The sequence below is a fragment of the Hypanus sabinus genome, chromosome 16 (genome assembly GCF_030144855.1).
Source record: "Hypanus sabinus isolate sHypSab1 chromosome 16, sHypSab1.hap1, whole genome shotgun sequence".
NCBI classification, from domain to species: Eukaryota; Metazoa; Chordata; class Chondrichthyes; order Myliobatiformes; family Dasyatidae; genus Hypanus; species Hypanus sabinus.
The window spans coordinates 10291652-10308314 of NC_082721.1; the positions used below are offsets into that span (position 1 = coordinate 10291652).

The 16663-nt window shown below is 41.4% G+C and overlaps 1 protein-coding gene across 7 annotated transcripts in view; it reads left to right on the forward strand.

Annotated features, from left to right (window-relative positions):
- The first annotated feature begins 242 nt into the window (after positions 1-242).
- Positions 243-16663, forward strand: part of zgc:77486 (uncharacterized protein LOC405808 homolog) — a 42185-nt gene continuing 25764 nt past the window's right edge. For all 7 annotated transcript variants that reach the window (XR_009516032.1, XR_009516031.1, XR_009516029.1 and 4 more), the window contains exon 1: positions 243-362. The gene's annotated coding sequence lies outside the window, so the exon portion shown is untranslated. The remainder of the gene's footprint in view (positions 363-16663) is intronic.

The window sequence follows — 16663 nt, forward strand, 5'->3', positions numbered from 1 at the left end:
TACTTTGACAATAAATGCACCTTGATTCTGATGACAATGAATTCAGCTTTTTTAATTTCAGCTTTTGAATCATCTGCAGGTTTGTTTTTGCAAAAATCACAAGCTCTGTTCTTCTACAACCTGCACATCAGTAAAAGAGGAAGATGCCCAGTGTAACGGCGAGTGACGTCACATATACAGCTGTCGGAACAAAGAGCCGGGAATGTGACGTCAGGGGTCCGTGACGTCGCCGGTGACGTCGGCATCCTTTGTGGGAAGTGGGGGGTGGGGAGGGGGGGAAGGCCGGACGCAAAGAACAATCAGTGTCAGCGGCCGGGAGAGGAGCGGAGCGGTTCGGCGGTGTCATCGGGCCGCCAGTTCAGGTAAAGGAGAGTCCATTCGGCGGCCCGGTTAGCCGGGTGAGCGGGTCAGCAGCCGGACGTTATGGGGTGCGAGAGAGAGGAAAATATTGCTGGTTCATTCGGGCGGAGCGGCCCGTCGCCATGGCTGCTGCACACGTCACAACAGGGGCAGGTTATTACTGTTCCCCCAGGGGGGTGACTGCCATCCTCCGTTCTCCCACAGCTTCCACCGGAGGCCTTCCAAGCCCCGGGGTGAAGTTAGCGGCTGCCCCTCCGGGCTGGAAGTTGAGGCTCAGCCGTTCAATGGGATTAACCCAGACCAGTTCGTACTGGCTGCGGGGAAAGTCCCGCCCACGGGCCCCGTGATGATTGGACGCATTCGCCGTATGCCTCACTCTCAATTGGGCGGCCGCGCTGTCAGTTAAGGCGCCGTTGGTGCCTGGGGCTGATAGACATTTTCTGGACATTCCCGGTTAATGGTCTTTCCGTGTTCTTTGTTCCCTGCTTAGTTTAAAGTTGTATTGTTTCCATTGTTTGATTTGCAACAGTCTATTACTAAGGCTGGTTCAGTTTTTTCCCCATTAACGTCAGCCCAAAGTGTCGAAAATAGATTGTTAGGGCACTAATATGTTAGTTAAAACCATATTACAGTTTTTGAACCGTTAAGGGCAATCGTTTAATTTTAAAGCCAATAATTGTTTGGTCAACAACAGGGATTTAAATGAAAAAGCAATGGTGTTTTGCGAAGTAACTTGTAACATTTCTTTGGAAGGAATTAGGTTTAAAGTCATTGTGGCTTTAATCTTTGCTACTTAGTCCTGTACTTTGTAGATATGTTCTGGGCCTTACTAAAGTGATTGTATACATTACAATGACTGTTTGTTCCATTGTGTTATCTTTCTTGGCAGCAAGTTGCTGAGTATAAATTCCACGAATTTAATTACTGATACTAAGGGCTACATTTTAGAAGAGATATGATAAGGGTGTAGAAAGATTTCCTATAGAATTGTTGCCACTGACTTGTGTAGTCCTTGAATGCCAACCTATCTGTTTTCCCTCTTTATTTTCTGTAACTTTAGACTCCTCTCTCTTCCCTCCCTCCCTCTTCTTTTTGTACATGAAAGTAAATGAGGCATTTACTCCTACAACTGGGTGGCGGGGTGGAGATGTGTCTCTTCCAAAGGAGGTGTAAAGCACTCCTTCCCTTCGCTAGTCTGCAGGTCATCCTTGGGAAAGGTGTAACCCTGCTTAGTACCCTCTCCCCCCAGCCCCAACCGATCAGAGTCATGTGAAGCCTTGGAAGCAGGTGGTGGGTGGTCATATGAGAGCAGTTGGTGCAGATCACATCCTGGTTATGCAACCACTGACACCAGGCAGACGATTTCTGATGATGATGGGGGCCACCCGTCTTGTAAAGAAGAAGGCAATGACAATCCGCATCTGTAGAAAACTTTGCCAAGAACAGTCATGGTCAAAGACCATGATCACCTACATCAAGGGTTCCCAACCTGGGGGTTCATGGACTCCTCGGTTAATAGTAGTTGCCAGACAGCAGAGAGTGATGCGGACAGCCCATTGTATCTGTGGATGTGAGCTTCCCGCTATTCAGGACGTTTACAAAGACAGGTGTGTAAAAAGGGCCTGAAGGATCATTGGAGACTCGAGTCCCCCCAATCACAAACTGTACCAACTACTACCATCCGGGAAACGGTACCTCAGCATAAAAGCCAGGACCAACAAGCTCCGGGCCAGCTTCTTCCACCAGGCCATCAGACTGTTTAATTCATGCTGATGCAACCGTATTTCTATGTTATATTGATTATCATAATACATAATACATATTTATTATAAATGGCTATAATTGCACATTTAGACAGAGATGTAGTGTAAAGATTTTTACTCCATGTATATGAAGCATGTAGGTCATAAAATCAAATCAATTCAATGGCATAAAAAGGTTGGGAACTCCTGGCCTACGTCATATGACATGGCACATATTGATAATGGCTGGGGTCACCTATCTTGTAAAGACACTACCCACAATGGCAAACCACGTCTGTAGATAGATTTGCCTAGAATGATCATGGACAAAGTCCATGATCACCTTTGTTAGGGGTTCCTAACCTGGGGTCTATGGGCCGTTCAGTGGACTCCTGGTTGGGAACCCCCAACGTAGGCAAACATGGTTAATGATAGGGGTCCATGGCATAATAGTTTGAGAACCCTTTGGCCTACATCATAGGACATAATAATGATGACTCCCTACAGTCCTGATTTTTTTTTTGTTCTTTCAATTGAATGTTCTTGTCAATCTTTGAAGTTATACACTTCTTGAAATATGATTTTGGCCTTTTAATGGTTTCCCAATTAATTCAGATTCATTAATTTATTGAAACATACAGTGAACTGTGTTATTTGCATTAACCACTGGCACAACCTGAGGATGTGCTAGGGGCACCCTGCACGTGTTGCCACACACTCCGGTGCCAACACAGCATGCCCATGATGTTCACAGCATGGTTTGTGGGATTACGTTGTATTTCGCCTGTGCAAGCTGATTCAGTCCAGCTGATCCATTCTTGGATTTATGATCCTCATGAGCACCGGTTGCACCCTTTTTGCCAATGACAAATGAGGAGTAAATGTTTCCCTAATATTCATTGTAGTGTCTTTTAATAAAGGTGTTACATGGCAAGTTACTGTGGTCTTTGTTCATAGTATGGAGTTGCAAACAAAACAGCAGTATTGATTTCAAATCATTAATTATTTTTATTTAACTTCAACTTTCAATATGCACTCAGTGGCCACTTTTTTAGGTACACCTGCACACCTCATTAATGCAAGTATCTGATCACCCAATCATGTGACAGTAACAGTCTTTGGAGTAGGGGTTCCCAAGCTATTTTTATGCCGTGGACCAATACCATTAAGCAAGGGATCCTTGGGCCCCAGGTTGAGAACTCCCACTAAAGTTTACAAAGAATGGTGTGAAGAACAAGAAATATTCGGTGAGTGACAGTTCTGGGGGCGAAAAAGCCTCATTAATGAGAGAAGTCAGAGGAGAATGGCCAGACTGGTTCAAGCTGACAGGAGGGTGACAGTACCTCAACTAATAGTGGTGTGCAGAAAAGCATCTCCGAATGCACGACATGTCAAACCATAAACATACACTCAGTGGCCACTTTATTTGGTTCAGGTGGTGGCAAAAAAGTGACCACTTTATTAGGAGGCCAAAGTGGCCACTGAGAGTACATTTGCCACTGCTTGTCTAAATGCACTTATATCTTTAATATCCCAGTTTCTGTGCTGAGGGTGGGGATGAGAAATAGTTTTATAGTCTTGGTGAATTATATTTCACTTGAATTCCAAAGGTCCTGCAAAAGTTTGTTTGAACTATTGTAGGCATCAAACTTGAGGCTGAGTCAAATATGGTCTGCATGTAGGTTTTCTAATTGCAGAAGAGTTATAAACAGCAATCCTAGATATTTTCCTTGAAGGTTTTTAAAGATGTCAGTCCAGCAGAGTGATTTCTGTTGCTGCATCATTGAAGGCGGTACTGCCTGTTGAGCAGTATCTAAGTTTTATGCTGGGGAAACACCACTTTCTGATTGTTGGCATTTGAAAACTTGAATGTCCCCAAATTTTCTTTGTTTTATATATTCATTGTTGTCTATTTGATTATTGTTTTAAGTCTTTTGTTTTTGATTTTGAGGTGGAGGAAATTTCCATTCCAATTATTTCATCTTTCTTTCTTTCTTAAGCCCATCACCCCTACTGGGACAAAGGTCTCTGACAGCAGTTCGCCAGAGTCCCCTGTCCAAGGCCAGTCTCCCAAGTTATCATAGGTTTAGCCCATCTTCTCCTTCCTTTCCCAGGGATGAGATCTCCAGATCCTCCAGTGTTTTATAGGATGGGGTTGCTAGCCCTCCTCCTTTGCAGTCGGACTTGGGACCATCCATGTTGGAGTTTATTTTGTCCTAGCCCAGATAATTTCCATCTGAATATTATACCTATAGAAACATTTTGGCATTGAAAGTTTACTTGTTGCAATTTCTTTTACAATTGTTTTTGCTTTTGGTGATTGTTTAAATACTTATTTTATACTTGTGAAGTTCAAATTGATGGAAATATGTGGAAGATTGAAAAAGGAGGATAAGTGAGTATGTTGTCAGCAAAGACTCTGGGCCTATAGTTTATTTCCATGATGTATGACTGATAGTAAATGAACTCGCTCATAAATACCTCACAAGTTACTGAATTAGAAGTGTTCTTATTTGTGCACCACTTGGTGCTATTTTCATAGTACAATTTGATTAATTGACATTTTGACTTTAGTTCCACGTGCAAAATTCTGCAAAATTTCATTGAAGTTTTCCTGAAGGCCTAGACGTTCAGATGAGCAACCTGAGACATGGACTGACCTTTTCCTTCCATAGATGATGCCTAAACTGCTGAGATCCTCCAACTTTTTGTGTGTTGTCATAGGTTAACAGGGTGGCAATGAAATTTCTTTAAAAACAAGATGTTGGCAATGCTCAGCATAAGACATAAGAGCAGAATTGGTCCATTGAAACCAGCCGTAATACAATGATGGAGCAAAGTTCAAAATATATTTATAATCAAAGTATTCATACATTATGCAATCTTGAGATTCATCTCCAATCAGGCAGCCATGAAAAATCCGAAAGCACACATTTTGAAGAAAGACAAGCACCCACCCAATGTGTAGAGATTTTAAAAAAATCATGCAAACAGTAAACACAAGCAAACAGCATTCTGATCTGAAGTCCACCAAGAGAATCCACCCCTTAGTTCAGTGCAGAGTGGAGCAGGCCATCCCTCGCCTCATGCCCTGACCTGTTCAATCCATTCCATAAATCGTTATCCAGATATCGGATTCTTTCTGGGACTTGGACCCCGCTGCTTCAATTCTGCATGTACAGACCTTTCCGATCGTCAGTCGTCCTCCAGACATTGGGTTCTGTTCCTTCGTTATGTTCTGGGATCTGGATCCCACTGCCTTGATTCAGCCTGTACCCAACCTTTCCAATTCAGCATGGTGCTTAAGTCGTCATCCAAACATCTGGTTCTGTTGCTTCGATATGCTCTGGGGACTGGACCCTGCTGCCTTGATTCAGCTGTTCCCAACCTTTCCACTTCAGTCTGGTGCTTATATCGATTGAACCTTTCTTGCCCTCAGCAAAATGCCTGATGCCTGGCCTTGTCTCGTCTCATTTCTGCCACATCAAATTGCCTCCAAGTCCAAAGGGAAGTTATAGACTATTGCTTGTGATCATTGTTTACCAGAAAAAGTGATTTAACAAAGTATGTAGTTGTTTTCCTTCTTTCATTGGTTACCAGTCAGAAGTTGCTGAGATTTACCAGTGCCATCTCAACCACATTCTCATGCTGTCTCCCCATAACCTTTGACACCCTTACTAATCAACTTCTGCTTTAAATGTACTTGGTGGTTGGCCTCCACAGCCATCTGTGGCTATTAATTCCACAGATTCACCACCCTCAGAGATGAAATTCCTCCTCATCTCTGTTCTAAAGGGACATACCTGTCTGAGGAAAAGGAAATGGTGTTAATATTTTAGGTTATATACCCTTTCTTAGAAGTGAGAAAACAATCTTTAAGTTGCCAGCATATTGTTGGATTGGATGGGAAATGTCTCTTAGAGGGTGGGGACACTGTGCCTTATTATGGCCTATTGTGATTAATGAAATCAGATAATGAGATGCGTGAGAGTAACAAAAACAATCTTGGGAAATGCACAGCTGAACTGGTGGAGAGAGAGCCATGCTTTCAGATGGATGACTCACAGCAGAATTGGCCAATTCTGATATAAAGCAAGTTACTGGAAGTTATTAAATTTGATATTGAATGCAGAAGATTGCAGCCTGTCAGATAAGATGCTCAAGCACGAGAAGATGCTGTGCCCAAACTTGTGTTAATGCCATTGTTAACAGCACATGAGGCCACAGATAGTGTGAGAGTGGGATGCAGAATTAGTGGCAGGCTGAATTAGACTGAATATGTGTGCTTCACATTGTAGTCACTCAGTCTGTGTTTGGTTTCTCCATTGTGGGCATGAACACCAAATACAGAATGTGAAATGTATAATAGCACTGTGAGGCTACACAGCTCAAACACCACCTGCAATTTTGCTGATGACAACTGTTGCTGATAAAATCTCAGATGGTGATGAGGTATACAGGAGCTACAACCTTGCACTCAAAGGCAGTAAGACCAAGGAATTAATTGTGGACTTTGTGAAGGGGAGTTCAGGAGAACACTCGCCAGTCCTCATCGAAGGATTAACAATGGAAAGAGTGAGCAGTTTCAAGTTCCTGGGTGTCAACATCTCTGAAGATCTACCTTGGACCCAACATATTGATGCAGTTATGGCAAAGTCACACCAGCATCTGTATTTCATTAGGCATTTGAGGAGATTCAGTATGTCACCAAAAATTCTATCAAACTTTTACAGACATACCATAGAGAGAATTCTGTTTGCACAACCAAGAAAGCAAGATGATGCTGGTGAACCACGGCGACGTTCTGCCGGTGGGCTACATACAAAATTTCTAAATATACCCCTTTTAAATTACTTTCATTGTAATCTGCAGCATGTAATTTCCCTTTAAGAAATGTATTTTTTAAATCAACTTAATGATGTATAGATTTCACAAACTTCTGAAGGACTTGGTGAATCAAAGTGATCAAAGGTTCATCATCATGTCTGGAAGCAAGGCAGGAAGGGGGACTCCAAGCCAGGCTGAAAATTTAGGACCTGAGGGCATGATTGCTATATTGGAGGGAAATGAGAGATTGTTGTGTTCTATGTCTGAGCGAGGCATGGCTTTCTCCCACGCCAGATACAGCAGTCAGACCAGGCTTCTCAATCTACCAAATGGGCTGAACTGCTGATTCGGAAAAGGCAAAAGGTGAAGGTGTGTGTTTCACAATAAACTCTTGGTGGTACTCCGATGTGGCGGTTTTGTCAAACTCGTGTTCCCTCGACTTTGAACAAGTGCTGTGCATTTCACTTACCTAGGGAGTTCTTCATAATCCTGAGTGCAGTTTACATATCATCTGTAGCTGACTATAATCAAGTGCTTGAGATACTGCATGATGCCGTCTTCACAACAGTCCATCGCTGATACATTTTAAATCATAGTTAGGGACCAACCAGCTTGTTGGCGGGGGGGGGGGGGAACCCTGCCCAATTACCATCAGCATTATAACCCATAACATCAGAGGTCACAACACGAGACCACTGTTATACTAAAGTAAGGAATGCCTACAGTTACTTGACCAGACCACAGTTCTGTAAATCAGATCCCTTGGCTGTCCTTCTCCTATCTGCATACAGGCAAAGTCTAAAGGTCAAAGCTCCAGAGATTAAGACAACAAAGAGGTGGTCGTAGGAGGCAGGAGCAGATACAGGGTTGCTTCAAGTCAGTGGACTGGGCTGTGTTCAAGGACAACTCTGTGGATCTGCAATCTGCTGAGGACCAGATCAGAGACGTTCAAGTCTGGTGACTATGGAAGCTACAGAAGGTCCTAGTATGACTCTGGACTAAACTTGAATCAATGAAGGATGCTCTACAGTTGTGGCAGGACTTGAATACAAATACCTCTTAAGTTAAATCAGTGACAACAGGGCTTCCCTTCTGCATGAGCTCAATGCTTTCTATGCTTGCTCAAACTGTCAAAACATGGAGAAACAATCACAAACTCCCACAGCCCCTGATGATCCTGTGATCTTAGTCTCTTGAGGCCATAGTGCAAGCAGCCTTCAGGAGAGTGTATCCGCAAACTGCATCTGGCCCAGGTGGGGTACCTGACAAAGTGTAAAAAATCCTGTGCTGATCAACTGGCTGGAGTGTTCACTGAGATCTTCATCCTCTCACTTTGGCATTCTGAGGTACCAACCTGCTTCAAGCAGGCGTCAGTTATGCCAGTGCCCTAGAAGATCATGGTAATCTGCCTCACTGACCGTCATCCAATAGCACTTGCATCCACTGTGATGAAGTGTTTTGAGATGTTGATGATGAAACACATCAGCACCTGATTGAGAAGCAAGCAGAATCCGCTCCTATTTTCCTACTGGAGCAACAGCTCCACAGCAGATGCCATCTTATTGGTTCTTCACTCAACCCTGGAACTTCTAGACAGAAAAATGCATATTTTTGACTGCATTACCCGCTCAAAACTAATCAAAAAGCTCCATGACCTTAGTTTCCATACCTTATTGTGCAATTGGATCCTGGATTTCCTCACTTGCAATCAGTTCAGATTGACAACAATATCTCCTCCATCAGCACAGGTGCACCACAAGTTTGTGTGCTTAGCCCCTGCTCTACTTGTTTTACCCTCATGACTGTGGTTAAGTCCAAAGGAGAGAGAAAGGGAGATTGAAATTATGGCTGAGTGGTGCTATAACCACAGCCTCTTATTCAATGTCAGCAAGTCCAAGGAGCTGGTTATTGACTTCAAAAGAAGGTAACCAGAGGTCTGTGAGCCAGATCTCATAAGAGTGTCAGCAACTTTGAATTCCTAGGTGTTATTTTGGAAAACCTACCCTGGACCGAACATGCAAGTGCATCTCTGCTTCCTTAGGAATTTGCAAAAATTCAGCATGATATTTAAAACTTTGACAAACTTCTATAGATGTGCAGTAGAGAGTATAGTGATTGGCTGCAACACAGCCTAGTATGGAAACACCAATGCCCTTGACTGGAAAATCCTACTAAAAGTAGTGGATACAACCCAGTCCATCATGGTAAGACCCACCCACCATTGAGCACATCTACTTGAAACATTGTCGCAGGAAAGCGGCACTCATCATCAGAGACCCCTGCCACCCAGGTCATGCTTTCTTAATGCTGTCATCAAGAAAGTGGTCAGTAGCCTCAGGACTCTCACCACCAGATTTAGGAACAGTTATTACCTCTCAGCCATCAGACTCTTCAACCAAAAGGGATAGCTTCTTGCAACTTCACTTGCCCCATCTTTGAAATATACCCACAACCGATGGGCTCACTTTCAAGGACTCTTCATCTCATGTTTTTGATATTTATTGCGTATTTATTATTATTATTTTATTATTCTGTCTTTTACACACTGGTTGTACAGCCAGTTGGTGCAGTCTTTCATTAAAATGGTTATGGTTATTACTGTTATGGATTTATTGAATATGCTGGCAAGAAAATGAATCTCAGGGTTGTAAATGATGACATATGTACTTCGCTAATAAATTTACTTTGAAGTTTGAACCATCTGGTATGGAGGGGCCACTGCACAGAATCTAAAAAAAACAGCAGAGTGTTGCAAACTCAGCCACCTCCATCATGGAGATAACCTCCCCACCACTGAGGACATCTTCAAAATGAATTGTCTCAAAAAGGCAGCATCCACCATTAAGGATTCTCACCACCTAAGACATGCCCTCTTCTCATTACTACCATCAGGGAGGTAGCACAGAACCCTGAAGGCATACACTCAGCTCTCAGATTTCTGAACAGTCCATAAACACTACCTCAGTACTTTGCTCTTTTTTTGCACTACTTAAAAGTTACAATAAGAAATATAAAATGACGTTAAATTTTAATGTATTACATTGTACTGCTGCCGCAAGTCAAGCAATTTCATGACATGTTAGTGATAATAAATCAGATTCTGGTTTAGATTAAATTGGAGGAAATATAATTGCATCTAGTATGTGTATAAGTTGAAATGCAAAATGCTACTTGTACTTGGCAAGTCAAGCCTCACCACCTTCTGTACCTTACTGAAATATTGCTGGCAATACAGTTTCCTGACAAGTGTAGCAGATGAATTACACACTGCTCTTGCTGGGTTATATTGACCAAAAGAAGCTTGTGTTGACTAAGCAAATCTCAGTGGGATCCCTGAGCCAAAAATTGGCTGGAGTTTTTTAAACCCACGTGGATACGCACACAAACACCTCCATAGTTTCAGAGAGCTTTTCTAATGGAAACTCTTATAGTTTAGTTTGCATTATTGTTTTTCATTTTGGCATCAGTAACTAACAGTGCACTTAGAGCACAGTTATGTAGGTTGTCCGTCATATCCAACGATGGTAGGAGACCTGTGCAAGTGAGTCTTTAAAGCAAAAACACCATTGCAATGGGGAAGTTCCACTCTTTACCTCTGAAGTCAGGGTCCAGTGGTATGCATAGTCATCACAAATTGGGGTTGTCTTAGTATAATGTTTAAGAAATTATACAGAGATTGTTTGTATGGGTGAACTGAGATCTCTGCTTTCACAAATAGATAAACAAATGTGCAGTGCTACATAAATTTCCATGTGTAACAGTATTGCAGAGTCTTACAATTGTGTCATGGGCCTCAATTCTGTGAAATGTATAGAATTTAAGAAGATATTTGTTGGAGGTATACAAAATTATTCAGTATATAGATAGAATCAGTGGTTTATTATCACTGGCATGTCTCGTGAAATTTGTTAACTGATTAGCAGCAGCAGTTCAATGCAGTACATGATAATATAGAAAGAAAGAAAAATAAATTACTTTGTAAGGAAGGAAGTATTGTAAATCAATTACAGTAAGTATATATGCAGTATGTAGATAGATGCTTTATTGTTCCCAAAAGAATTTAATCCCATATTGAACAGATTAAAATTGTGCAAGAACAGAAATAACATATATAGCAGGTATTTTCCATTGAGGTTAGATGAGACTACAAACAGACGTTAAGGGTGAAAAGTGAGAAGTTTAAGGGAAACTTCTTCACTGAGGGTCATGAGTGTGTGGGATGGGCTGCCAGCACACTTGGTGGATGCGAGCTTGATTTCAGCTTTTTCAGTTTGGATAGTTGGGGTATGGGCAGTTATTCTACCTGGTGTAGGTGGATGTGGGTAGGCAGGTTTTGGCATGGGCTAGATGGGCTGAATGGCCTGTTTCTGTTCTGTACTTCTCTAATATTGGGTCAATAATAAATTTTTAGCTTTTGCTATGCCTAGCCAATAGAGACACTGGTAAATAATATTGAACCTTCAGATGGCACAGCTCCATTGCTAACCCAACAAATACTGCTGTTTCGAAATCCTGCACGATATATATTTCTGATAGCAATTATTTAAGAGGCAAAATCAGAATCAAGTTTCATATCACTGACATATGTCGGGATATTTGTTATTTTGCAGCAGCAGTACATTGCAGTGCATAGCCAAGCACTATAAATCACAATAAGAAATTATTCAGTACTGCGCAAAAGTCTTAGATATTGGGTGCTTAAAACTTCTGCACAGTACCATGTATTGGTTAAAATAGGAAGGTGAATGAGAAACAAATAAGACTGCTTAGCTTTGTTTTAGCTCTGTAGTATTAAATATTATTTGGTAACTAGAAAGACAATATACATATGTAGCCAGGATGCCCAAGACTTTTGCACAGTACTGTATTACAAAAATTAAGTAGTGTAAAAAGATAGGGAAAAATATTGTGTACTTGGGTTCATTGTCAATTCAGAAATCTGTTGGCAGAGGGGGAGGAGCTGTTCCTAAAACGTTGTGTGTGTGTTTTCAAGTTCCTGCACCTCCACCTTGATGGCAGCAATTAAAAGAGGACTTGACCTTGGTGGTGGTGGGGGGGGGGCGGTCCTTGAATATGGATGATGGCTTTTTGGGGCATCATCTTTTTGAAGATGCCCATGATGCTGGGGAGGTTAGTGCCCGTAATGGAGCTAGCTGAGTCTGCAACTTTAAACAGCAGGAACTTGAAACCACTCGCCTTTACCACTGCTGATCTCTTGATGGGGACTGTGTGTGTTCCCTCAACTTCCTTTTCTTGACATCCACAATCAATTCCTTGGTTTTGCTGACGTTGAATACAAGGTTATTGTTGCGACACCACTCAACCAGCTGACGTATATTTCATTCCTGTACGTCACCATCTGAAATTCTGCCAACAGTAGTGGTGTAATCAGCGAATTTAGAAATGGTGTTTGAGCACACCTAGTGGGTGTAGAGAGAGAAGAGCAGTGTGCTAAGCACACATCCTTGAGGTGTGACAGTGTTGATTGTCAGCAAGGAGGAGATGTTATATCTGATCCACACTGACTGTGGTCTCCCAGTGAGGAAGTCAAGGATTCAGTTGCAGAGGGAGGTACAGAGACCAGGTTTTGGAGCTTTTGTTTAGTATTGAGAGTATAATGCTGTTAAACACTGAGCTGTAATCAATAAACAGAAGCTTGACATAGTTACTGCTATTATCCATACGGTTCAAAGCCAAGTAAGATTGCATCCTCTGTAGCTCAAATGAGGTGATAGATGTATTGCAGTGGGTCCAGGTCCTTGCTTAGGCAGGAGTTAATTCTGGTCAAGACCAACTTCTCAAGCGCTTCATTACACCAGATGTGAGCGCAACAGTGCGATAGTCATTGAGGCAACTCATCCTGTTCTGTCACCCTTTTGAAGTAGGTGGGAACCTCTGACTGCAGTAGTGAGACAGTGCAGATCTCAAACACTCCCACCAGTTGATTGGCACAGGTTTTCAGTGTCCGATCAGATACATCACTGGGGCCAGATTTACTGTCTTGAAAGATAATCTGACTTTGGCCTCTCAGATAGATCATAGGGTAACAAGATGCACAGATGTAGTTTCGTTCTCCTTTTCAAAGCATGCATAAAAGGTATTGAGATGCTTTTTTTCCAGCCTTTTTGGGGCAGCTTTTATTTTATAAGATGATAGAATTCACAGTTAAATTATTCTCTGAGAATAATCATTATCTGGCAAAAATGTAAAGTGAATTGAAAGAAATTGCAACAATGGGGTAAAGGGTGGTATAAATCCAATTAGCTTGTCAAAATGAGCAGAATATTTGGTGAAAATAATATATTTATTAAACTACAGCCTGTCTGGTAACAAGTGGGTTCTGTCTTTACAGGCATCCTTGTCTGTTTTCTCCCAAAAATTACACAATGTTACAATCATATCTCCAGAGTATTGTAAAGAATGGCATCAAAAGCACATGACTGATAAAGAAATTTACTGAAGTGAGAGGAAACTAGTTCTGCTCAAAGACATGAGTGTACTTGCTTTTGTTGGGCTTTCGAGTAATATTGTGGAAGCTTGTTCATAAGAACAGGTGTCTATTGATCGGGTATTCATAACCTGACTTTCTCCCTGTTGGTGGTACAGGAAAATAGAATAATGTAGAACGTAGAAGAGGATCAGGTCCTTCGACCCACAATGTTGTGCTGAGCCAGGGAAAAAACTCCCCCAAAAAAGAAAAGCTAATCCCTCCTACCTACACAATGTCCATATCCCTCCATCACATTCATTTGCCTATCTAGACATCTCTTAAAAGCCTCTAATGTATTTGTCTCTACCACCGTACCCCAGGCCCCAGGTATCCACGACTCGTGAGTTTAAAAAATGCTTGCTTCCACGTGTCCTTTGAACCTACCCTCTGCTTCAATGCATGCCTTTGGTATTAGGCTTTTCTACCCAGGAGAAAGATACTCCCTGTCTACTCTATCTGTGCCTCTCTTAATCTTATAAACCTCGATCTGATCTCCCCTCAACCTCTGCCACTCCAAAGAAAACCCAAGTTTGTCTAGCTCTCATGATACCACATGACCTCTAAACTAGGCAGCATCCTGGTAAACTACTTCTGTACCCTCTCCAGAGCCTCAACATCCTTCTATAGTGGAGTGACCAGACTGTATAAATAAATTTTATTTATCTTTAATGTTCTGGAGGAATGCTTGGCATCCAGTATATAGTGTTTAATAAAGGTTTGATGTAGTTTGTATTTGCTACCTATGAAAATGTATTCCCTTGTTCTGTGTTGGCATGTGAGAGTTGTTAAGTGGAATGAAACAACCCTCCTAACTGAAAGTTCAAACCCATCAAAGATTTTGGCAAAGGGACTTTCAACTGAACGTATATTAATTTCTGGATTTTGCTTAAGACTTTTTAATGTTTTTATAAATCAAAATTTGAGCAAATATTGTGGAAACTTAATTCTCACCTCTCCTAAATAATTTTTTTTTTGTTTCATTCAACATCACCTCATTACTTGCACTGATAATTTTTTGTGTGGTTTCTAGCTTAGTAGAAATAAGATTTCATGGACCACTGAGTCCTCTTCCCCCACTAGCCAATGTTCCCACACACACACACACAGGAAGGAACAGTAAGTTCTTTATAATATGCTTCCCTTTGCCAGATAAATGCTACTTTAATCCAGAAGCCTCATTGCTGACTGGGCATTGAGAACAGCTTGGTCTAGAATGAAAGATAGAGTAGTGTGCACTAAAATAGACGTATTTATTTTCTGCATGAACCCATGAGCATGTTGTTTGCACTTGCAATATGTCATGCTTAGTCATGCTGAATTAGACTGGGCAGGATCTTTGATCATTCTTCTTGTTCCCTTCAACATGAGGGCTGCAACACGTCTGAGCAACAATAACATCATATGCTATTACAGATCCAAAAATCTTGCAGAGAATTGTGCAAATTTAAACTGTCTGTTTACATTAAAACTCTGATAATCCTACACATTCAGCTTTGGTAGTAGACTGAGAAATTACCTGGACAATTGAGTGTTATTCCTATTAATACGCTAACACACATATAAATTTACCCTTTAGGTGTTATACGGTATTGTAATTTTGTTGTGGCCTGTGAGTTTAAGGGGAGCCTGGGAAAGGGGACTTGCATTTTTTTTTAATAGAGCATTGTCAATATCACCTAATATGCCAGATGTCACACCAGCAAGATTTCTGAATACTTAAATAGTGACTTCCTGGAATTTTAAGTTTGTATACCTATAAGCAGGAGAAAATCTGCAGATGCTGAATATTTTAATCTAATATTAAAATATTAATATCTAATATCTAATAAAGCTAATATTTTAATCCTTCATCTTTGACCATTTTGGTTCTTTCCTGCAGCCTCCTGTGTCTCACTTGTGGCTTGTCCTCTTTAGTCTTTCTGACATGTGCAGTTTAATGCAAACCGTTGTCTGAAAACTAGCAGAATGTAATGTTGTCTCTCTTAATAACTCAAGACAATGAGCTAAATTGTGCCTGATTTGTCATGCAACACCTCTAAACTAATCTTGCATGCTGAGCCTGGGGGTATTGTAAAGTATCATTTCCGTCCAGACCACAGCTATGACACTGGAACCCTGATAGCGTACCCTGAAAGGGTTGAGCCCTGCCTCTAACAGAAGTATGTGAGGCTTGTAAAACTTTAACCATATTTTAAATGATTAAAAATCCATTAAAATAATTAGAAGATATCAGCATTGAGATCAGGTAGGTAAAAGTGAACTTTTCTTACCCTGCCACCGCCGAGGTCCTGTCACTAGGACAGTAAGCTGTTTACTTTATACCTGACGAAGGGTCTCGGTCCGAAACGTCGACTGTACTTCTTCCTATAGATGCTGCCAGGCCTGCTGCGTTCCACCAGCATTTTGTGTGTGTTGCTTTATATCTGTGCACTGCACTGCATGCATTTTGAATTTTAATTTACTTACAGTATTATTTTGGTATATGTGATATATGCTTTGTGGGTGCACCATGGTCCGGGGGAATGTTGTTTTGTTTGATTGTATATATGTATAGGCAGATGACAATAAACTTGAAAGTTGGGAATTCCTACTACATCAGAGTCTGGTTGCAAGTGGTTAGTAAAATAGACTTCTCAACATAATTCAGTTGAATTGCAGCGTGATGAGGCTGTACTTGCTGTCAATGTTTACTGTGCAAATCTGGGATGGGCTTACTGGGAGCAGCTGAATGCCAGTGGTTCTGTTCAGAAGTTCCAAACAGCTTGGTTCTTCTCAACATCTAGCCAAACAAAAAAAAGGGAGTATGTTTAGACAAGCAGTGACTGAATTGGATTGGTAATCTGTTTATTGCCAAGAAGGTAATTCAATTCTAGTAGAGATATTGTAATTAAACAAAAATGCTTTAATTTAGTTTTTATATTGTAAAGTTTCTGTGATTAATTTTAAGTTATCTCCATACTTGAATAAGTTTACAGAATGGTATGTAGGAGTAACGATTTTGAGAGCAAACACGAGGAAATCTGCAGATGCTGGAAATTCAAGCAACACACAAAATGCTGGTGGGACACAGCAGGCCAGGCAGCATCTGTAAGGAGAAGCACTGTCGAAGTTTCAGGCCGAGACCCTTCGTCCAGGACTAACTGAAAGGAAAGATACTAAGAGATTTGAAAGTAGTGGGGGAGGGGGAAATGCGAAATGATAGGAGAAGACCGGAGGGGGTGGGGTGAAGCTGAGAGCTGTAAAG